Genomic DNA, 25,994 nt, shown 5'->3' with positions numbered 1-25,994 from the left:
GCTCTGTGAATATATCCTAAGTAAGAACTGTGAAGTTTGCAACAGATGGGCAAGTAAAATTCTAAATGCAGTCGTTTGCAGCTCTAAAAAACGAAATGTGCACTTGTTCAGGCTTCTGGTTAGTGAGACTATTTCTACCACTTATTATTCCTACTGTAATCACTACTGTTGTTATCATTTCTTATTCCATGAATAAACCTAGATAAGGATATAATGTAGGAGCTGCTTCCATCCTATATAGAAGTTCTGATCTGCTTATTCTAAAATAGGATATGAATATTTCCTCTTTCTTAACATTTAGGATGCCAATCACCAGAAAAAACAAGAGGAAAGAGTTATTAATTCATTCATTAATATATTTATTCCATAAAATGATGTATAATTACATGCAAGGACCATGTCTTTTTGCTACTATCCTCTTTGTAGGCTGAGACCAGCAGTTTCTGCCTACTGCACTCCACTTAGACAGCAGTTCTCAACCTGTGGGTCGCAACCCCTTTGTGACAATGAAAATACATCCTGCATGTCAGATATTTACATTACAATTCAGAACAGTAGCAAAATTATAGTTATGAAGTAGCAACGAAATAATTTTATGGTTGGGGGTCACTACAACATGAGGAACTGTATTAAAGGGTCGCGGCATTAGGAATGTTGAGAACCACTGACCTAGAACTTATTGATTAGAATGAATGATTGAACAGATGAGTGAATGAACAAATGACTGAACAATGAAAAGGAAGGTTTCATCCTTTTCCCAACCAAAGGAATATACTGGCAGAGTCTTCCCAGGTTGTTAGAAGAAACTGAAATTGAGTGAGTTACTATCAATCTTGTCAACAAGGTAAACAATATTCTTTAAAATCCTAACTAGATTTTTATTTCCATCACTGTACCTCAATTTGTAAGGAGAGGGAATAGACTTTGTTGGTCAAGGAGCCCCTCTTCTATACAAAGGATACAGTTATCTTAAATTGGAAAAAGCCATTCTTACATTTCATGTACCTTCAACAACTGTGAGATTTTCAAACAAAGTGGCAGTAAGTAAATAGATTTCTAAAACAATGTCAGAAATGCAGTCAGTTGGCACCAAAGTGTAGTCAAACCTTCAGTAGAAAGAAGGCATAAATACTAAAATAATCACCAAAAAGTCACTTATTGTCAAAATAGTGTTAAGGGAACTATTCTAAATGCTGGACTGTCCTGAATGCTGGACGGCAGCCACTGGACATAGCGAAAGCAGCCATGCCATTGTGTGGTGTTCAGTGATGACTGTGGATTGCTGGGGTAGAGACTTCATGCAGCTCTCTAAACATCTGAGTTCCAAAGAATGAAACTGTGTTAACTACAGGCAGCATGGCCGCTGAAGCTAAGCAGAGGGCTGTGTCTCCTCAGGAAGCCTAGGTACTGATTGAGAAGACTTCCTGTTCCCCTGTGGTGTGTCAGCCAGTCTTACCCACAAAGAGCGAGGCTGCCCCAGCTGCAGGCCTATAGTCGCAGCCATGACAAAGCACACTCTAGGAACCAGATAAACCAGGATTGGTGAGCTATTTTCTTTTGGGCTTTTATTCTAATGCCTTGACAGTAGGAAATTAAGCATGCAGGTGAACATTTACAAGAACTGTCCAGAGCCCTTTTAAATTCTATAAAAAGAGGCTGCATTATCATCCTATTCCTGAAAGCACAGGCAATTGTCAGGAATTAAATGATGGTGCCAAATACAAGTTGTAACCAAAAGTCACAAAACTCTCTAAAGTAATGTGGAAAACTTCATGACATTGCAGAGTTTTCCTGAGTCCCCTGCATGGCAGCAAGATTGAAGAGATTGCACTTGTAAAAATGTCAGCTGTAGAGTTTGTCTTGTACCTCATTACCTAGAAAATCCATTGGGGGTTTACACTCCTCTGAATTACTATTTCCTAGTCATACACCCAGACCTTAAACACTACTATTGCATGAATAAAAGCCATTCAGGGAAACAGGAATAACAAAATATGAAGTTATAATGAGCATGACTTGCTTTCGCTCCCAAAGAAGAAAGACATGCAGGAAACTACTGTTAGGTTTAAAGCTGAAGATGAGCTATTTATTCACATTATGCTGGGATGCTACTCCCAGAGACAGCAATAATAGTTTTGCTTATCAGAGTATCATTCCAGTATCACCTAATCTTTCTAAAGTATTTCAAAAATACTTTAAGAAATACATGAAAATACTAAAAATGCAAAGTCACTCCAAATATTGGAATTAAATAGAAAGCAAAACCCTGCAGAGCTAACTAATGAAGAAATATAAGGTACTTGGACCAAGAAAGGAGCATGAACAAAAAGCAAAGTCAAAGGGACACGTTTTGCATGTTCTTTAAACATCTATCACTAGCTGAGTGCCAAGAAAGTCTTCTGGAGCTAACCAATGACTGAAGAAACCTAAGTTTGGAATTCAGATGTATTTCAGTTTAAATTCCACCTTCAACCCTCTGACTTTTGCAAGTTTTAGTCTCTTTATGCCTCACTTTCCTCATCTGTATGCAGGGCTATAGTGAAAATATTTTTAAGTTTCTGCTGAGTTAGGGATTTTTAAGCAAATTTTGTTAAACTGGAACTCAATTAGAAGCAAATATTGGAAAGTAATTTGTGATAGATTAGATAGAGAGAACTCCAGAGAGATTTACCTCTCAGAGATTATGTGTTTACATTTCAGGAGATGCAAAGATCTAGAACAAGAAAGACACCCCTGGTTGTAAAGATGGAAGCAATAGTTATAGTTTGCTAACAGAGATTTATATTAGGGGCCAAGATGGTGAACTAGAAGTAGCCTATACACAACAATCTCACCTGGAGGATTGGACATAATGAGTGGAAATCCACTTTCATATAGATCAGCTGAGAGAGAGCATCATGAATCAGAAGAGAGGTAACAGGAAGCTCTCAAAGTGAAAGGAAGGGAAGAAAGGTGATGTGCTTTGCAGGTTGGAGGGACATGGGGATGATAACTTGATCATCTTGATACCAAAGCCAGGAAAAGACAGAACAAAAAAAGAAAACTACAGACCAATACTTCTTAAACATAGATTAAAAAAAAATTATCAGTGAAATACTAGAAAACCAAATTCAACAGCATAGCAAAAAAGAAAATTTACCATAATCAATGGATTTCATTCCAGGGATGCAAGGATGGTTCAACATATGTAAGTCAATAAATATGACTCACCACATAGACAGAAGCAAAAACAAAGGACATATAATCATCTTAATAGATACAGAGAAAGTATTCAGGAAAATCTAGCATCCTTTCATGTTTAAAAAAAAAACTCAACAAATTAGGCATAGAAGGAACATACCTCAAAATTATAAAATTCATATATGACAAGCCCACAGTCAACATCATACTGAATGGGGGAAAGTTGAAAACTGGAATAAGACAAGAGTTCCCACTGTTACTACTTCTGTCCAACATAGTACTGAAAGTTCTAGCCAAAATAATCAAGAGAAAGAAATAAAGGGCATCCAAAAAGTGAAATAGAAGGCCAAACAATCTCAGTTCACTGATTATATAATCTTATATCTATAAAATCCTAAAAATCCAGTCAAAAGACTCCTGGAATTGATAGATAAATTCAACAAAGTCTCAAGTTACGAAATAATTGCACAGAAATCAGTAACATTTCTGTGTAACAGTCAAGCCAAGAGGCAAATCAAAGACCCAATACCATTTACAATAGTTATAAAAATAATAATAATAATAATAAAATTCTTATGGATGTACTTAATCAAGGAGGTTAAAGATCTCTGTAAGAATGACAAAACACTGATGAAATAAATTGTAAATGATACAAATAAAAAAAAATCCCACACTCACGGATTTGTAGAATCAACATCACTAAATGTCCAAACTACCCAAAATGATTTACAGATTCAACATAATTTTCATCAAAATACCAACATCTTATTTAAAGATCTAGGAAAAATAATCCTAAGATTCATTTAGAGCTTTAAAAAGAGCCTGAATAGCTTTTTATAAGTATAAAGAACAAATCTGGAGGCATCACAATGCTTAACTTCAAATTATACTTAAAAAGCAATAGTAAACAAAATGTCATGGTACAGGTAAAGATATTCAAAGGAACAAAATAAAGAATGTAGAGAAAAAATTATATAACTACAACCAACTATCTTTGACAAAGCAGACAAAAACATACAGTGGGGAAAGGACACTTTATTTTACAAATGATGCTGGGGAAATTAATTGGCCCTATTCAGAAGATGAAACAGAACCCCTTATCTCTCACCATAAACAAAAATTAATTCAAGATGTACTAAAGACTTAAATGCAAGATATAAAACTATAATAATTCTAAGAGAAAACATAGGAAAAACTCTTCTAGATTCTGGGCTAGGCAAAGAACTTATAACTACAGGCAAATACAACAATAACAAAAATAAATAAATAGGACTTAATTAAATTAAGAAGTTTCTATACAGCAAAGGAAAGACTCAACAGAGCAAACATACAATGTACAGACAGGGAGGAAATACTCACAAAATATACATTTGACAAAGGATTAATATCCAGAATGTACAAAGAACTCAAACAAAACAACAAGTAAAAATAACCCCATCAGAAAGTGGGCAAAAGACATGAACAAATTTTTTTCCGAAGAAGATAGACAAATAGCTAACAAACAAATTTCCAAAAATAATGTTCAACATCACTAATCATCAGGGAAATGCAAATTAAAACCACAATGAGATATTCCCTTATGCTTATTAGAATGGCCATTATTAAAAAATAAAAACAAACATGTATACTGAGAGAAGGGAAATTTATGTGCTGTTGGTACAACTGGTACAACTCCTATGGAAAATAGCTTAGAGAATCCTCAAAGAGCTAAAAGTAAACCTACCATTTGATCTAGAATTCCCATTACTGGGCAATGTATATTCACACACACAGACACTATGGAGTTCTATGGAATTCTATTAAGCCATGCCATAAAAAGGAATGAAATAACGTCTTTCACAGCAACTTGGGTGAAACTAGAGGTCATTATCCTATGTGAAGGATCTCAGGAATGGAAAAACAAATGCTACATGTTTTCACCAATAAGTCAGAACTGAACAATGGGTATATGCAGGCACAGAGATGTAAAAGCCATTGGTAACTAAGAAGGAAGGGGAGAAAGAAGGCATAAAACTACCCACTGGGCACAGTGAACACTGGTGATGGGCACACTAAAACCCCTGACTTCAACATCATTTGGTGTATCCATGTAACAAAAACATTTGTATTCTCTTAATATTTTCAAATTAAAAAAAAAAGTTAAAAAGAAAAGATTAAAGTCGGGGGGGAGTAACATTTTGGAACCAAAAAATATAGAGAAAGATATTTACATTTCAAAAGATCAGAGCAAGAAGCCATAATGATTCTCAAGAAGCAAAGAGGTTTTGTTGCGTCTTTTCAGTATGGGATACAGAGAGCACCTGGATTAATTTTTTTTTTCAGGATTTCTTTCATATAATACAGATCCTGTGTGTGTAAGCCTGCTATCCAACTCTCATCACATCCCTTTAGAAATAAGAGTTAGGGCACAGGGGAATCACGGGGTGGTTATTTGTCATAAAGAATAATCAGTCTTCTCTGCACCAGAAAACGTGGATGTACATCCAGTATTTGTATTAACAAAGATAAATATTAAAAACTTACTACTCTCATGTTAGAGTTAGTGGCTATTAGATAAGCAAAAGGACTAGACTAACACAATTCATGTGGTACTGCATTAGTGTTGTAGACAGCAGTGACTCATGGTTAATGTAACACAGATATAGATGGATACTTACAGACATATTCATAGATATGGGTATGTATATTGGTTAGTATACATACAAATGTTTTTTGATTTGTTATCTGAGAGGACCTAAAACAAAAAACAGTCCAGTAACAGTGAGCTTTCCTAAAAACCAAGTCTTTATTTCTAATATCACTCTCCATTAAACAAAACCAGGGCTCCTTGGAGAAATGGTTGATTTTATAACTGAGGCAGGAGATTCATAAGATGAGCCTGGAGCATTTCATAGCAATAAAAAATCTTCCAACAAGAAAGTCTTAGACCAGATGGTTTAACACCTGAATTTTGACCTACAAAGAAAAACTGATACCTGTCCTGCAGAAATTATTTCATAACTTCAAGAAGGAAGAAATACTCCCCGGCATATTTCACAAGGCCAATATCTCTTTGATACGAAAGCCAGGAAAGGACTCAACAATAAAAAAAAAAAAAAAAACTATAGACCAATATGCCTAATGAATATAGATGCAAAAATTCTGAATGAAATCCCAGCATACCAAATACAGCTGCACATCAAAAAGAAATTCACCATGACCAAGTGGATTTCATCCAAGAGATGTAAGAATGGTTTAATGTACACAAATCTAAAAATGTAATTCACCACATGAATAGAAGTAAAAACAAAGACCATATGATCTTCTTTACAAATGCAAAAAAAAAGAATTTGACAAAATTCAGGACCCTTTTATGATAAGAAAGCTTAACAAAATAAGCACAGATAGGACTTACCTCAAAATTATAAAAGCCATATATGACAAACCCACAGCTAACATCATACTAAACAAGGAACAACTGAAAGCATTCTCACTTAGAACTGGAGCCTGATAATATTTCCCACTATTACCACTTATATTCAACATGGTGCTGGAAGTTCTAGCCACAGCAATCAAACAAGAAAAAGAAATCAAGAGTATCCAAATGAGGAAAGAAAAGGACTAATTACCACTCTTTGCTGATGATATGATCTTATACCTAAAAAATTCCAAATTCTGCAGAGAGACTCTTGGAATTGATAAATAAATTCTGCAAAGCCTCAGATTACAAAATCAATATACACAAACCAGTAGCGTTTGTATACACCAATAGCAGTCAAGCTAAGAACCAAATCAAAGACTCAAATACCCTTCATAATAGCAACAAAGAAAATAAAATGCCTAGGAATATATTTAACTAAGGAGATGAAGGACCTCTATAGGGAGAACTACAAATACTGAGGAAAGGCCTAAAACAAAAAATTGCAGAGGTTGTAAAGAGATGGAAAAACATATCATGCTCACAAATTGGCATAATCAACATTGTTAAAAATGTCTGTACTACCCAAAGTGATTTACAGATTCAATGTAATCCCCCATTAAAATACCAACATCATTTGTTTTTTGTGGATCTAGAAAAAATAGCTCTATGCTTCATATGAAATGAGGAAAAAACAACCTTAAGCAAAAAGGACAAATCAAGATCACCATTTTACCAGACATCAAGCTATACTAAAGGGAAACTGGCACAGGAACAGACACATAGATCAGAATAAGAAAATCAGATATAAAACCATTTTCATATTGCCATGTAATTTTTGATAAAGCAAACAAAACATACACCTGAGAAAAAAAATCTCTGTTCAATAAATGATGCTGGGAAAACTGGATGACCAAATGTAAAAGGTTGAAACAGGACCAGTGCATCTCTCTACTCACAAAAAATAATTCACAGTGGATAATACACTTAAACTGAAGGCATTAGCTATAAGAATTCTAGAAGAAAATGTTGAAAAAACTCTTATAGATATTGGCCTATTAAAGAATTTCTGAGAAGACCTCAAAAGCATCACAAAACAACAAAAATAAAAATGGGTCCTGATCAAATTAAAAAACATCTGCACAGTCCTGGACACAATCAATAAACAGACAACCTACAGAATGGGAGAAAATATTTGTATGGTATATGTCTGATACAAGAATTTACAAAGAACTCAAGTAAATCAGCAAGAAAAACTCAACCAATCTCATTACAAAGTGGGCAAAAGACATGAACAGAAACTTTCCAAATGAAGGTACACTAATGGCCAATAAACAAATGAAAAAATGCTCAATGTCTATAATCATCAGGGAAATAGAATCTAAATCCACTGAGAATGGCTCCTGTATTTTTTTCTTTTTTTCTTTTATTAAATCATAGCTGTGTACATTAATGCAATCATGGGGTACAATGTGCTAGTTTTACACACAATCTGAAACACTTTCACCAAACTGGTCAACATAACCTTCATAGCATTTTCTTAGTTATTATGCTAAGACATTTATATTCTACATCTAATAAATTTCACATATACCCTTGTAAGATGCACCCACCAACTACTCTCCCTCCACTCATCCTCCTCCCTCCTCTCCCCCCACCTTTCACCTTCTTCTCGGGCTATAATTGGGTTATAGCTATCATAAGAAAACTAAAAATTAGTTCAATACTAAGACTGAGTACATTGTATACTTTTTTTTTCCATTCTTGAGACACTTTGATAAGAATATCATCCATGTAAACATGAAAGAGGTAAAGTCTCTATCTTTCTTTAAAGCTACATAATATTCCATGGTGTACATATACCACAATTTATTGATCCATTCATGGATGGCTCCTGTTAAGAAGTCCCAAAATGACAAACATTGGAGTGGATGCAGAGATAAAGAAACTCTTAAACACTATTTGTGGGACTGCAAACTAGTACAACCTCTAGGGAAAGTAATATGAAGATAACCTCAAAGAACTAAAAGAAGACCTACCATTTGACCCAGCAATGCTACTACTTGATATTTACCCAAATGGAGAAAAAAAAAAGACATTTAATCAAAAAGACACTTGAACTAGAATGTTTATTGCAGCACAATTCACAATTGCAATGATGTGGAAACAGTCCAAGTTCCCACCAATACATGAGTAGATAAACAAAATGTGGTATATGCAAACCATGGAGTACTGCTCAGTCATAAACAATTAATGGTGATCTAGTAATTTCTGTAATGACCTAGATGGAACTGGAAACCACTGTTCTAAGTGAAGTATCATAAGAATGGAAAAACACCATATGTGCTTATACTCAAATAGCACTTTTCAATCAACACTTATGTGAACTGTATGGAAGTGAAAGTCAATGGATATCAAGCAGATGGGAGGGGCCTGGATAAATTCATACTCAACAGTTACATTGCACACTATATGGGTGAAGGGCATACTTATAACTGTGACTCAAATGACCCAATCAATTTATATAAGTAATATTTATACCCCTGTAATATTCTGAAATAATTTTTTAAAATAATTAATACCAACTCTCCTTACATTATTCAAAAAATCAAGGAAGAGGGACTGCTTTCAAACTTATTCTACAAGACCTATATTACCTTGACACTAAAACCAGACAAAGACACAATAACAACCAAAAAAAGAAAACTATAGGCCAACATCTAAGATGAACATACAGAGGCAGAGCATGATAGCAGATGGGAAAGACATTTAGCTCAGCTCTCCCAGAACAACAGGTGAGAGTGAATGAACCAGATCATTTCTGGTGTGGAATATTGGTGTGGAGTGGCAGTTTGGAGTGTGCAGCAAGGTGGCAGATTACTGGACTTGGAGTGTAATTCATCACTGCAGAGACTGCTAGGAAAGTTTCTGCCCCCAGCAATGGTGATGGCAACCAGCTCCTTCATGGAGAATTACAATTCCCAGTTTGTGGGGAAACTAGGTGTTGTGTGGAAAGATTGGTGAAGTGTGGACTCCCAAGTGGAATTTGGCAGAGCATCACCACCCATGGTTAAGCGCACGAGAGACACTCAGACGGGAAAGATCCAAAATAGGAAGCGGCCATTGTTTTAAAATTTGGGAAATGGTGGTCACCACAGTCACGTTTCCACATGGGCCAGGCCCTGCATTTTGAGTCTCACCTGCAGGTAGTCATCCTACAGTCAGAGAAGGCCCAGAATATCCCACACTTCATAGAAACTGTTTCAGGGAGAATTTGTGAGACCTGCCTGTGAAGATTTTTTGAGATTGGTGGAATCAATAGTTCAGCAAAGTCTAGGTGCCAGGCGGGTAACAAGGCAACCACCAAGAACAATCTAAGCTGGGAAACAGGTATAAGCCTGGGAACCACTCATGATGCCACCTGGTGTCCAGAAAGTATATTGCAACATAAATATATTCCTACTAAAGTTGATCCCTATGGAAAACATACAGTTGTACATATATATATAATAATTTTTTGTTGGTGGTGCCTTTTTTCTTTGCTCATTCTTTTTTGCCTTTTTTCTTTCTTGTAGGAGTTATTATTAATTTTTTTTAATCTTCTTCCCTTCCTCTTATGGTTGCTGAAAGTGCTTACATCAGGCTATTTGAGTTTTTTTGTTGTTGTTGGTTTATTCACTTTTGATTGTCTTTTTGTGTGTGTGTCTGTTTGCTTTTTTCTTTGTTTCTTCATTTTGTTCCAATGTGTCTTGTGTTTTGCTAAATACTCAGGTTAGCTATTTTCCCTAATTCCAACTTTTACATTCAACAAGAGCAAGGGAGAGTGGGGGATGTTGGCTGACTGGAGCCATCTTTCAACATAAGCTCCCATCCAGAGGGAGAGATAATGGCCAGAAAGAACTGAACAAAGCTAAATGATGGGAGCCGATCTGATTGCACTTCTTCTCTGCTAAGGTAAGCTGCAACTCCAAAGAAAGAAATTTCAGGTACAGAACCCATCCCAAAGAGGACGCATGTCCATCCCCTCCCCTAAGAAAGTTGCTTGCTTGCTGTGGGATATCTACGACTGAGTGGTGAACTGAAGTACTTTTCTCTCACCCCACAGGAGCAAGTTGCTGGAAGCTGGGACTCCTTCTCTAGAGAGTCCCTGCTGTGAGCCCAGGCATTCTCTTGTCTAGCAGGAAGGTTGAACAAATATTTTCCCTGCCACACTGAACTTCCTGTCCACCCTTTCCCCTCTGCCTGACAGTCCAGAAGCCCAACCCCTGCAGACACCAGAATGTCTATGGTTCTTTGTTAGGATTGGGCATTGCATGGACTGCAGCAGCACAGCTACACTGTAACTGTGAATCTAGTAACAGTGCAGAAAGGCACAGGGAAGAAGGTGTCTTGCCTAGCTCTAAGAAAGTGCAACTCTGCAGTGGGCAGAGGCTTGAGTCTCAGTGGAACCACAGTGGCACAGAAACATAAGTGGAGTCACCTACCATCCAGCATCAGTGTTACTAGAGCAATCCTGCCAGGGTCAAATTTCAGGGAGACACCTCCCCAATTCTGTGGACTTTCAGGTGGAGCTAGAACTCGCATTGCAGGGATACCAGAGGAGCAGAGCAGCTGGGCAGAGGCACAGTCTCTGAGAGCGAAAAACATTTGCTGCTTTGTTAACCTCTGGTTTGGAACAAGCTCAGGTGGAACACTCCCCAGTTTCCACTGAGCACCTGAAGTAGTCAGACTTCAGGTCCCCCAGCCAGCTGGTGGCAGAATGTGGTCACCTGGCCATCAAGGTATTGACTTCCCTCTGACTCTAGCAGGCCCAAATTCCTGTCTCATTTGCTCATTGAAGGGAATTGGGCCACAGTCTAGTGGGACTACCAGTGCCTGGATGTGAGAAGTGCAAGGTGGGGAAGGAGGCACCAGCCCCCTGAACTATTTTGCTGGCCAGGCCTTTCTGACTCCACAAAGCATTGGAGTGAGTTACACTTGAGCTGCCAGTGGACCCCCACTGTCTAGTGGCTAGAGACCTTTCGAACCCTCCCACTTGATCTGCATTAGTGTTGACCAGAACAATTGGTTTGGAACTCTTGACCTGTGCCAATCACCTGGGAAACCACCAAGGTTGTACCCTGATTCTGTTGTTGTAGGATTGTGGGATTTCCCCCTTTCAGCTGTTGCCTTTGGGGGGGCGGGGTGTCTTAGTTGCTTATATATCTCCACAGCTGAGATTTCAGCCCAAAGCCTGATTCACTAGGATTAGATATAAACTAGCTGAATACAGGACAGAGCTGGCTAGCCCATCACATCAAGCAGGGCCCCAGAATTTCAAGTTGCTCTAGGGGAAAAGCCACAATCACCAGTCCCAGTTCTTTGCAAAAGGGCTGGTTAATTAAAGCACCAGGAGCCCTCAATTTCACTTTAACCTTCTCTAGCCAAAGAATGAAAAATAATCGTGGGGGTAAATCAGTGGAAAAATTCTGGCAACATGAATAATTAGAGTAGATCAACTTCCCCAAAGAAGGAATGACAAAGGAGACACAACAGAAGTTCCCATTCATAAACAAATGGCTGAGATGAAAGAAATTGAATTCAGAATTTGGATTGCAAATAAGATTAACAGAATGAACCTAAAGTTGGAATTAGAAATTCAAGGAATTATTCAAAAGTTGTCTCAACAATTCAATGAATTCAAAGACAAAAATCCCAAAGATTTTGACTCACTGAGGCAAGAACTTGCAGCCCTCAAAGATCTAAGAAATACAATAGAATCCCTCAATAACAAAATGGAGCAGGCAGAAGAAAGGATCTCTGACATTGAAGGCTAAGCTTTTAAATGCTCCCAAACATTCAAAGAGGAAGAGAAGTGGAAAGCAAAAACTGATCATTCCCTGAAAGAATAGTGGACCACACCAAAAGAGCAAACATTTGCCTTATAGGAATCCCTGAAGGAGAATAGGATGTTCTGAAAAGCACAGATACTGTAGGTGAAGTTAATTCCTATAGGGTCTAGGAGATACTATAGGTGAAGTTAATTCCTATAGGGTCTAGGAGATGCTTTATTTGGATTGAGACATGCTGGAGTTCTGAAACCGTCTGCTATCTGAATTTCAGTCTTACTTGCTTTGTGAAGTTCTCCTCAATTATCTCTTAGAGTAAACTTCACCATAGTTAATATGAAGAAAATCCTGCAAGCAGCCAGACATAAGGAAATCATAACCTACAAGGGGAAGAATACTAGAATGACTGCAGATCTCTCTGCTGAAATTTTTCAAGCCAGAGGAGGATGGTCATCAACTTTCAATCTCCTAAAACAAAACAACTTTCAAGCCAGGACCCTGTATTCAGCTAAATTGAGTCTCATTACAGACAGAGTTAATGACATACCAACATTGAAGAAATTTTCCATAACTAAACCAGCTCTTCAAGATATTCTCAGATCCATTCTCCATAATGGCCAGCACAATGCCCTACCATCAAAGTAAACTCACTCAGAAATTCTTGATCAAAACCCAATTTCCACAGTGGTGAAATTAAAAGTGTCTACTGGACTTTAAAAAAATTTGACACCCAAAATACTACCAGGCTTATCAATACTCTCAATTAATGTGAATGTTTTAAAGTGTCCTCTTAAGAGGCACAAGTTGGCTCACTGGATACAAAAACTCAAGCCAGATATCTACTGCATACAAGAATCTCATCTTACCTTAAGGGAGAAATATAGACTCTAGGAGAAGGGATGGGCATCCATAATCCAGGCAAATGGAAATCAGAAAAAAGTAGGGGTTGCAATTTTATTTGCAGATACATTAGGCTTTAAACCAACAAATGTAAGGAAAGACAAGGATGGTCACTTTATATTTGTTAAGGGAAACACTCAACATAATGAGATTTCAATTATTAACATTTATATGCCCAACCAGAATGCTCCTCAATTTATAAGGGAGACAATAAACATGAACGATTTAATATCTTCCAGCACCATAATAGTTGGAGATTTTAATATCCCTCTGGCAGTGTTGGATAGATCCTCCAGTAAGAAACTAAGCAAAGAAATTTTGGACTTAAACATCACCATACAATTGAATTTAACTGATATCTACAGAACATTTCATCCTAAAAAAACTGAATACACCTTCTTCTCATCAGCCCATGGAACATCCTCCAAAATTGATCACATCCTAGGTCACAAGTCTAACCTCAGCAAATTTAAAAGTATAGAAATCATTCCTTGTATGTTCTCAGATCATTATGGAATAAAAGTTGAACTCACCAGTAACAGGAACTTGCATACTCATACAAAGACATGGAAACTAAATATGTCTTATGATGAATAATATCTGTGTCATAGAGATTAAGAAGGAAATTGCCAAATTTTTAGAACAAAACAATAATGAAGACACAAATTATCAGAACCCCTGGGATACTGCAAAGGCAGTCCTAAGAGGGAAATTTATAGCATTGCAAGCCTTCCATAAGAGAACAGAAAGAGAGGAAGTCCATAACTTAATGGGATAGCTCAAGCAACTGGAAAAGAAGAACATTCTGATCCCAAACCCAGCAGAAGAAAAGAGATAACTAAAATTAGAGCAGAATTAAATGAAATTGAAAACAAAAGAATTATTCAAAAGATCAATGAATCAAAATGTTGGTTTTTAAGGATGGTCCAACATATGCAAATTGATCAACGTGACTCATCATATCAACAGAGTGAAAGATAAAATTTACATGATCATTTCAACTGATGTTGAAAATAATAAAATTTAATATCCCTTCATGATAAAAATTCTCAAACTAGGTATACAGGGAGCTTAACCTCAATATGATAAAATCCATATATGACAAAACCACTGCTAGTATCACAATGAACTGGGAAACATTGAAAGCCTTTCCTCTAAAATCTGGAACAAAACAAGGATGCCCATTTTTACTACTAATCCACATAATACGAGATATTATAGCTAGAGCAATCAGGCAAGAGAAAGAAATATAGGGTATTCTACTTTGAAAGGAAGAAGTCAAATTATCTTCGTTTGCTGATAATATGATCTTATATCTATAGAAACCTAAAGATTTCACCAAAAACTGTGTATTAGAACTGATAAATTCACTAAAGTTGCTAGATACAAAATTAATATATGAAAATCAGTACCATTTCTATATGTCAACAATAAACAATCTGAAAATGAAGGCAAGAAAGTAACCACATTGACAAGAGCTAAAAATAAAATAAGATACCTAGAAAAAACATAATCAAAAAAGTTAAATGTCTCCATGATAAAAATTTTAAAACATGGATGAAATGAAATGAAGAAGAGTCCAAAAAATGGGAAGATATTCCACATTCATAGATTAGAAGAATCAATACTATTAAAATAGCCAGACTACCTAAAGCAATCCTTCTGATAGACAGAAGTCAGAAAAAAAGTATTTCGTTGTCAAGCAATTTTCCCAACATTTTTATACATTAGAAACCACTGGTCTTTGTGTAAGGGTCAAAAAGTTGATCCTCCAACTTGGCAACAAGCAAATCCTCCGGCTTTGTTGGAATGCACCACACCTCTTGCAGCTATAGACGTGCTGTGTTCCCTGAGTAAAGAGTGTGTATTGCAGTCACCAGGGAGGACATCTGCAAAACCCAGAAATTCACTGGCTCTCACAAGGTCATCTATGGTCACGAAGAAATCTGTGTGGTTGTGGTGAAGATGAAAATTAAATAACTCTACTGACATGTGTGATGTTTCTACTACCTCCTCAGGTTGAACAAGTATATAGTCGGGTAAATGAGATGGCAGCTGAGGTGAGTCTAATTCTATTAAAGATGCTCTTTTATAATGTAGAATAGTGGTTCTCAACCTTCCTAATGCCATGACCCTTTAATACAGTTCCTCATTTTGTGGTGACCCCCAACCATGAAATTATACATTAGGAACTGTATTAAAGGGTCACAGCATTAGGAAGATTGAGAACCACTGATATAGAATTTTCTCCAAAGCTCTGAAGAGAAACAGAGAAATATCTTTGCCACTGATAGCTTGGACTTCCTGATTTTCAAAAACCCTATTGAGTTTTTTCTTTGTTTTGATTTTGACAGTACAGTATCATTTTTTAATCATACTCCTTTTTTCCTTGGCCATAAATTATTCTGTCCTTTTGAAGAAGAAAACTGAAGGCTATTTATTGCACTTCTGATATCACCAGAACATCCCTGATGGACCAAGTCTAGAGAAGTTTTGTCAAGTCCAGTGATTTTTCCTCCATTCTGGTTATGGTCACTATTAAATTAAGAAATTTCATCATAATTGTTGGTGCCACAGGGTTGAAGCTAATATTTGAGATAGAGCACTCTTTTGAATTTCTGTGGGAAACAATAATCTTTGAACATTATGTCCACTGAGACTGTTAGAGATTATGAATGTAAGAGGACCTTGGCCAATCGGCTCATACTTCCTTAGAGCTTCATGTAAAAATACACGAATCTTGATAAAACTGATTAGGTCAATCTTTAACCAGAATTATCTTCTTATCAGTTAGATCTTCTGCAGGCATTTATAGCTTATTATACTTTGTTGGTTTTAGTAGAAACTCTTTGAAAAGTGCTGAGACTCATAGGAAAATATATGGAAACTTGATTCAGGATTAAACATCTCCTTGAAATCATTTTTTTGGAAGTCTGGTAAAACTGGATTAATTTTCTCTTGTACCTGAATACCATGCTCCTTTGATAGTATTTTCATAGTAGTTGTCTTTCCACGCCCATGAGGACCAGTTATTAATAAAATAGATCCACCCTGCTTTGGTTCCCTTCTAAGACTTGAACCAGGTTTCAACTTCTTCAGTGTTCTTTTTGTGCACAGAAAGTTTATGTTGAGTTTCCGATTTATATTTATCCACCCATGGTTCATTTTCAGACAGATATTCTTTTGAATTTTCTAAACACTATACCAAATATCACAGAACATGAAGGAGTAATCCAGGATACAAAAACTTCATGGGGAGGGGGGTTGTAAATATGAATTATAAAATAGTTTAGGATGCAATTAAGAGTGTGAACAAACTTTGTGCCTTATTTACAGTTTATCATCTCTAGCTTCTCAGCTACTACTTTTATATGTTGTGCAGGAATATCTTAGATACTTTTTGGAAAGTAGTGACATAATTTATATCAAAATTAAAATTTCAAAAGAAACTATAATGAGATATCACATTTCCCCAGTTAAATTGTTTTTTATCAAAAAGACAGGCAATAATGAATGCTGGCAAGAATGTAGAGAAAGGGGAACACTAGTACATTGTTGGTGGGGATGTAAATTAGAGCAACCGCTGAGGAGAAAAGCAAGGAGACTCCTCAAAAAAGTAAAAATACAACTGTCATATGAGCCAAATTCCACTTCTGGGTATATATCCAGAGGACAATTCAGTATATGGAAAATAGATCTGCATTCCCATGTTTATTGCAGCACTGTTCACAATAGCCAAATTTGGAATCAACCTAAATGTCTATCAGTAGATGAATGGATAAATTGTGGCATTATATAGGGACAAAAAAGAAAAAAAAAGTGGCATCCTGCTATTTACAACATGATGTAATTGGAGAATATCAATGTTATGTGAAATAAGTCAAGTACAGAAAGACAAATCTCACATGTTTTCATTCAGACATGGAAGCTAAATATTATGGACAGTTTATCTCCTGGAGACAGAAAGTAGAACAATGATTACCAGAGGCTGGCAAGGATAGTGAGGGGGCGGAATAAATTGAGGATGGTTAATGATTGCAAAAAATATAGGTAAATAGAATAAAAATATTTGATAACACAGTAGAGTGAGGATAAACAACAGTAAGTTAGCGCATACTTTAAAATAATAAAACAGTGGAATTGGAATGTACCTGCCACAAAGAAATCATAAATGCCAAACATGATGATGCCTCAATTACTCTGATTTGATTAATTCCCATTGTATGCCTATATCAAAACATCACATGTACCCTATAAAGATGTACAACTATTCTGTGCCCATAATAATTAAAAAGAAAAAAGAAAAGAAAATGCTTTTAGAAATCCCAAGTGGTTGTGTGTCAATAGTCCGTTTCCTCTTATGGATAAATTGTGCTTCCATTGTATGGTTGTACTATAGTTTACCTAACATTCATTGAATTAAGTTGTCCCCTCCTTTTTGGTAATTATGAGCAGAGAAAGTGTAAGTATTAAATACACAGGCTTTTCTTTTTCTTTTTAGAGACAGACTCTTACTATGTTGACCTTAGAAGAGTGCTGTGGCATCACCCAAACTCTTGGGCCAAAGCGATTCTCTTGCCTCAGCCTCCCAGGTAGCCGCGACTACAGGCGCTCACCACAATGTCCGGCTACTTTTTCATTGCAAGTTGTCATTGTTGTTTAGCAGGCTCAGGTCAGGTTCGAACCCACCAGCCTCTGTGAATGTGACTGGCACCCTACCTACTGAGCTACGGGTGCCACCAATACACAGGCTTTTCATGAATATAAATTATAGTTGAGTAAATAGAAGTAGCATGGCCGAGTCATATGGTAAATACAGTTTTAAATTTATAACAAACTGCCACATTGTTTTCCAGTGTGTTTCTAGGCATCCTCAGCGGCAATTGCTATTCCTATGTCAGCCATTGTGATATTGTACATTATTGTATAACAGCATCTCACAGTGGCAACGGCTAGTGATGGTGAGCATCTTTTTATTTGTTTATTTGTCACTCATATATTCTCTTTGGTTAAACATTTGTTCACATATTTTGCCCACTTTTTGATTATGTTGTTTTCTTGTTGATGAGTTTTGAGAGTCTTTTTATATTCTTAATAGAAGTCTGTTGTCAGTTATATGCTTTGCAAATGTTTTGCAGTCTATAGGTTATCTTTTTATTCTCTTAATAGTATCTTTCAGAGATGCCTTGAATTTGATGAAGGCCAATTTATCCTTTTCTTTTTATTTCTGTCTTTTGCTTTTGGTGTCATATTTAAGGACTCTTTTTTAAGATTTTTCTCCTTAACTTTTGTCTAAAATTTTTATAGTCTGACATTTCATAGTTACATGCATAATTTATTTTAATTAATTTTTATATGGTATAAAGTTCAACCCAAGGTACAAATTTTTACATATGAATGTCCTACACACATTTTTTTGAAAATTTATCCTTTATATTGGAATGCCTTTGTATAATTGTCAAAAATAAATATCTCTTACATGTGGATCTAATTCTAGACTCTTTATTCTTTTTTTATTAATCCATGTGTCCATCCTATTGTCAGGGCCACATTGTCTTGGTTACCGTCACTTTATGTTTTAAAATTGGGTAGTTTTATTTCTTCCCTGTCCTCTCCTCTCTCCTCCTTGGTGCTGCTCTGCACCATCTCTCCCTCACCAATAAAGACCTTTCGTACAAGAAAAAAAAAATTGGGTAGTTTTAGCTTTTCTAATTCCTTTTTTGCATTATTTTAAACATTTCTTTAGTATTCTCTTTTATTTAGTTTTTAACTGTATCTCTTAGTATAATTTTTATTAGTTTCTATAGTGATACAAAATGCATACAACTTTTCAGTGCTAGGATCAATATTTTACCGCTTTGAGAGGATCACAGAACTTGACCACCATGTTGGTTCCCCCCGTTTATATCGCAGTTGTCTTACAAATCACACCTACATACAATGAAAAGCCTACCAGAAAATGAGATTTTTTTCTTTCAATAATCAAAATATATTTTAAAGTAGTACTGAAATAAGAAAACAGCTGATTATATTTACCCAGGTATCTACATTTCTAGTGCTCTTCTTTCACTGCAGGGAACCCAAATTGTCTTCTTGGACCCTTTCCCTTTTGTCTGAAGAACTTAATAATCGTTTTAGAGCAGGTCTATTGCAACAGAATGTATTAATTGTGCTGTGTGTGAGAATGCCATTTTTCATATTCATTCCTGAAGGATACTTTTGCTGGATACAGGACTATGAATTGACAGTTCTTTTCTTGGTACTTGAAAAATGCTGTTCTGACTGTTAAAGTTTCTGATGTGAAATTTATATCCCTTTGAATTGTGTTTCTATAGCAATTAATCATTTTTCTTTGATTACTCTCAAGATTTTTTTCTTTGTGTTTATTTGTTAACAGTTTAATTATGATGAATCTGAACAAAGATTTTGGGGGTATATCTCAAAATGGGTCTCTGAGTTGTAGGAACCTGTTGGTTTCTGTTTTTTGTCCAAGTTAGGAATTAGAAATCTTTTCATCATTATTTCTTCAAATATTTTTCTGCACACTCTCTTTCTCCTTTTCTTTTGGAATTCTGATGTCATAGCATTAGACCTGAGGGTTTAGTCATGTTTTCAACTTTTATTCTTCTTTTGTTAAAATTAGATAATCACTATTGATCTGTATTCAAGTTCACTGCTCTTTCATCTAGCACCACATTTGTTACTGAGCTTATTTATTCAGTTTTTCAGCCCTAAAATTTTCAGTTGGTTCTCATTTGTATCTCCCATTTCTTTGCTGAAACATTCCATTCTTATATTCATTTCAAGAGTGCTCACTCTTAATTGTAGGAGCACTTTTTAAAATAGCTTCTTTACAGCCTTCCTTGAATCATTCCCGCATCTTGCCATCTTGAAGTTTACATTTGTTGTATACTTTTGCCATGTAAATTATCTACGTGTTCACATGCTGTATGATTTGAGATTATGTTTTGAACAATTTGTATACTATTTTTTGTGTTTCTGGGTCTTGCTTAAATCCTGCAGAGAATATGAATATTTTTTTGTCTTGGCAGACAATTAACTACTGGGATCCAGGCTTGGAGTCATGACCACTTTTCCACCGGTCATGGTCGCAGTGCTAACTAAGATCTCAAAACCTTGTCAGTGCCACTCAGGCCTGTGCCATAGGTGAGCCATCAGGAATCTTGAACCCTGGACACTAGTGCATCCCATGGTTCAGTTCTCCAAGTCCACGTATGCTTTTGGGGATTAGTACCACATTTACTAAGCTCATAGAAAAATCCAGGAGCTCATTTCCAACTTTAGGAGTCACTTTCCTGAATTCATCCCTTTTAAGGATCTCCTGAGTACTTTCTTATTCCCTCTAGTGCTACTTTTCCATTATCTGGACAGAATATTGGGTCTTAATTTATTCTACTTCTCTTTATACCTCTGCCCCACAGCTGTGGTCAAGCTCTAGAAGTGCAGAAAGGGAAAAAAACATGGAAGTTGATCCTCACTTGGATCATCATGGCTCCTCTGATTGGAACAGCAGGCTTCCTACCCTTACTACTTCAGTTCCCAGAGGCTGGAGCAATCCTGCCACTCTCACAGGCTTGCTTGAGGGCTGAGAAGCAAGGAAAGAAGAAAAGAAAAATAAATCAGCAAGTGAAAAGAGTGGGTTTTTCTTTTCTTTCTTTCTTTTTTTTCTACACTCCTTCTTAGCTTTAGAGAAAACTCTACTGGTCCTTGAGTCCAGTGGTACTAGAGGATTTCTCCACTCTGGTATTCTTACCAAGCTTAATCTTTCCCAATGCTATTTACTTTTTACAGCCCTGACATAGCTGTTTCATGACTCCTATCCAGGCTTTTTAGCTGCATTCCATGAGAGAGACAGAGTACAGAGTGCTTATTCCATCTTGTCTAGAACCAGGCAAAATACCCACAAAAATCATTTTTAACTTAAAGGCTACCAGGCCTGGTGGCTCCAGCCTATAATCCTCATACTTTGGGAGCTGAGGTGGGCGGATTATTTGAGTTCAGGAGTTTGATAGTAGCCTGAGCAAGAGTAAGACCCCATCTCTCCTAAAATAGAAAGATTAGCTGGGTATTGTGGTGGGCACCTGTAGACCCAGCTACTTGGGAGGCTGAGGCAAGAGGATTTCTTGAGCCCAAGACGTTGAGGTTGCTGTGAGCTATGATGACACCAGAGCACTCTACCAAGGGTGACAGACTGAGACTTTATCTCAAAGCAAATAAACAAAATAAAACTTAAAGGCTCATCTAGTCTTCAAACTTGAGAAATACACTTATTCTATAAGCCTAAATAAAGCTGGACCTCTGAAAGTCTGATGTTAATTTCCAAAAGTTGAGCCCTTGAGAACTGCTTCAATACTGCATTATAGTTGTTAATATTCCCTTGGGTCTTATATCAAAGGTCAATGCCAGAAGCAAGCACATGATATTTGTAACTGCAATCATTATTTTAAAAATTAAGCCATTGTACATTATATTACCCAATGACCCTTTACAAAGTTCCATATATAGCTTCCATTCTTAAAAATAACTAACACAGGGACTTGGGTCTCCCTGCCTCTGCCAGAGGCCCTGGTGCCTTTCATTCCTTCTGTATTCCTTTCTATCTAATAAATCCTATCTTATCACTGAAAAAAAAATGCAGTGGTAGTAAAGAAAAAAAAAATTGTTTCCTTTAAGAAACAAAAATGCTTGCAGATTTCTGATGGCATGAAAACAATCAGTAATTATACATTATCTTTTCTTGTCTTCCAGGAAGCACGGAGACAAATCAGAAGCCTTATCATAGCTGGAGTAGATACATTATTCTATTTCCTTTCCCTGCTGCTAATTGTCTTTCTCCTTTCTACTTTCTGCTATTTCATTGCATGAGCATTTGTTGTGAGTCTCTACATATTCTTTGCAGGATGAAACCAAGAGTGAATTTAAAAAATAAACAGAAACAGATAATAAATAAACATAATAAGTAACTAAAGCTTTAACTGGTATCTCTCTAGGATTTTGTTTGCACCCAACAGAAGCTAACTTTTATTTTTCTGGAATTTTTTTCACAAGCAGCAAGACATCCAGGGTCTTGCCTGATTATTTCATATCCTGAAGCATTCCCTTCCTGCATTTACATTGACATCTGCTAATGCTAATGGAGTTTCTCTCCTGGATGGGGATCATTAAGTCAAAGAACTGGAGCAAAATGGGCAATGAAAGATAGAATTTGTGCACGGCCATAACAATAGGCAGTGATGTTAATGAGCATGGCAATTTTTATTGAATTTATGCAGCACATTGCAGCATCTGGAAACTCTTTGCTTGATTTTGGGTTGTAATCAGTTCAAAACTTTAAATACACTCCTCAGGGTTTACTCTCCTATTGATTAGAATTAAAAACAGTTGCCCACATGAAAGCCTGGGGCACTAAAAGGAAGTTAGGGACCCTGAAGTATTTTACTCAGTGATGAAAATAAAAAGCAATTACAGTGAAATTCACTTCCTGGGAGAGGGTAAGAGCAAAGCCTCCCACTTGCCCACTTGCAGCACAATTTCCTGAAATTAGAAGATGTGACTTTTCTGAGAAATCAGGTTAATGTCAGCACCAGATTGAAACTGATACAATTCCATTTATTGCCTCCCCTGTGATCCTCACTCCAGAGAGGGCCCCACTGTCCAGGGCTGGAGCCCCGACACAGCATCTCTGCCACCTCATGAATGCTCCTCCTCTTGGTGGCACATCTCAGTAAGAACGCCATCCTCTCTGCCTGGTGGACACTGCAGTCCTGCCTCCGGATCAGCCATTCTCCTGCCCTCTGGCCATCTCACTCTGCCCTCCATTTTCTGTTTCAGACAACTACAGCAGAAAGGAAATTGCCCTAAAAACCATTCATGTCCTCCCAACACTGTACTTCCTCATCAGAACACTTTCTCCTTCTGATTAGCTGCTATGGTTCTCCCTATTCTGACATCTGCATACACAGATTACACCCAGCACAGTCCTGATAAACCCCTGCACCCACATCTCCATTTAGAGGCTTTGTGCTGTCTCAGTATGGTGGAATTGGACAGCTATCCCCTCATCACAGGTCCACTGGGGTCACCAACAGAATAAAGCAAAAATCCACACAGGTCAATAGGCCTATTGATAATGAAAGAGCCCCAGGGCATAGAATGAGGGTTAGCATGAAATTGATTCTCTCAGGGGCAACCCGAACCCCATGGCACTATACCCTCTTTTCCATGATTAGAAATGACCCTCAGTTGCCTGGGCTGTCTACTCAACTTGGGGCTCCTCTGCTTCCTAACCTATCGGCTCCCTTCCAGGACTCAAATATTAATAGTAGAGCAGCTGAAGGAATCAGTCTAGAATCCACAGTGATGACCAGAAGGGACTCTAAAGCTCTTCTAGTTTGAACCCTCATTTTTTTCCTATCAATTAGAGAAGCTGAGACCCAGAGGAGAGATAAACCGAGGTCAAAGCAGGAATTCAAACCCAGAATGCCCGTGTCACAGCTTCCATTTCTCCATGGGTCCATTCTGCTCCTTTCTATACCAGAAACATTCGTACTACTGACTTCTCTGTTGCTAGCTATTGCTATTAACATCTCCAGTCTCTAGGGATATTTTTAATTGTTGTCCTTTTCTTATTTTCTTTTAAAATAATTCGTAATTCTACCCATAAACTAACACCTTTTCTGCCCTCCATTAGGTCATGTTTATCATCTGACATGACTCCAAAGTCTCCAAAATGCTGGCTCACTGGTATTGCTAAATTACACTGCTGCTATTCTCACTCCTTTGTACAAAATCTCTTTATACCTCTTTGTCCTATTAGAAACTAAGCATAAGCTCATTGATCGCCCCAACATGACTCAGTCTTTCTCGATGGTCTCATCTCCTGCCTTGTCCACTGATATCATTAGGCAGGAAGTTATTCTCACACATAACTGAAATGACAAAGCACATATCAGAGACTCACTGGTTAATTTGCCAAGAATCAAGGAACTTCTTGTCTTTGCTTAGTGTTTATAGGCAGAAAAGGTCATAGGCAAAATTAATACTTTTCTCCTAATACAACATTGAATACTTAAAAAATGATCAGGTTATCCACCAAATACTGAGAATAAAAAGTGATTAAGACATTGTCCTCAGTCTATAAAGAACACAGACACATAGCAGCTTGTCCTAACTCAGTGAGACGCATGCCATGTTGGAGACGGTGCTAAAGCGCTAGCTCCTGGACAGAGCTCTCCCACTCACCCTTTTGAATTTCCATGTCTCGGTTACTCTCCATCTCCTCACCAGTTTCCCTTTCTCTTACTGTGTCTCTCTCATGAAGTTCCCCCAGGGATCCCACAGCTGCCACATGCTGCATGTTTCTCTGACAGGCCTTCCCCAGCACCATTTTCAACATCCTCTCAAAATGCATCTCTCCAAGTCTAATGCATCTCCTCAGTCCTTGGCAAGATGGCGGCATGGTTAACCTGGTGGTGATGCTCACACAAGTGTCACAACCTAATAACATCTTCATGGAACACTCCTTGTGGACAAAATTGCATTTTAAAAGATGAAGAGAGTAATGAGGAAATTCATTATAGTTAAAAAAAATATTTTAGGAAATGTGCTGATTATCTGTCTCCAAGGCTGAGGTTATAGCAGAATCCAGGAGGCCATCAAGAACTGGGCAAGTGGATTCCAAAAGTGTCTGGATGACAGATGTATTTAAGGGATGAACACGTAATATGTGCTGAGGGGCAGTGCTAATCAGAATGATTCTGGCAGCTTTAGGAGTGATGGGCTCACCCTAATGTGTTCAGAAACAGAGACACTGCTGCAGGTAGAGGGCCCAGGCAGGCAAACACCACACAAAGCAGAAGGAGGTTCACATCGCAGGCTGCAACCATCTGTAGCCTGACACTCTCTAAGGTGCACAGGGCACTAGTTATTCAACAAAGAGTAGACAGACTTCAGCTTTAGGTGTGGGGTCAGGATGAACAAAGCAACAGAGCCATCTTCACTATTAATTATACGAATGCCTTCTATTTGCTTAGAATTTAAAGTTTATACATTATTTTGTATACATGAAGTCTTTGTAGACCTATCAAGATAAGCACAAAAGAAACATGGTTTGTAAATGACACACATTAGTGATGCCTTATGAACATTTGTTGGGTAGTTGATTTGTTTATTTGTTGATAAATTGATTAGTTGATCAATCAAGATCATCAGAAAAGTATCACTATTTCCTTCCCAATAATCCAGGGAAGAAGGTAGATATAACCACTTTGTTGACAAGGAACTAAAGCTTGAAAAGGTGGGATGGCTAGTTCCATATCACCTAACTTATAAGTAGGCTCAGAGTTTTTCTTAGGCATAAATTGAGAAATAATTTTATTACACTATACTGTGTTTTACAGACCAGCCTTTCCAGCATATTTGATAATACCATGGGAATAATTTTCTGAAAAGCAAGCTAGCTCCCCCACTGTTAAGATAGGCAGCTTCTCAGAAACCTGTACTAGATTCTTGGTGTACCTACCTGTACTGGATTCCCAGTGTACATACTTATACTGGATTCTTGGTGTACCTACCTGTACTGGACTCCCAGTGTATATACCTGTACTGGATTCCTCATGTACCTACCTGTACTGGATTCCCAGTGTACCTACCTATACTGGATTCTTGGT

General features: G+C 37.1%; 1 pseudogene; it reads right to left on the bottom strand.

Annotated features, from left to right (window-relative positions):
- Positions 1-14,953: 14,953 nt before the first annotated feature.
- The window catches only part of LOC100964477, a 158,387-nt pseudogene continuing 147,346 nt past the window's right edge, over positions 14,954-25,994 (bottom strand).

The sequence above is a fragment of the Otolemur garnettii genome, unplaced genomic scaffold (genome assembly GCF_000181295.1).
Source record: "Otolemur garnettii isolate 467f Iridium unplaced genomic scaffold, OtoGar3 scaffold00078, whole genome shotgun sequence".
In the NCBI taxonomy this organism is placed as follows: Eukaryota; Metazoa; Chordata; class Mammalia; order Primates; family Galagidae; genus Otolemur; species Otolemur garnettii.
This window is presented reverse-complemented; position numbering and strand designations above follow the sequence as displayed.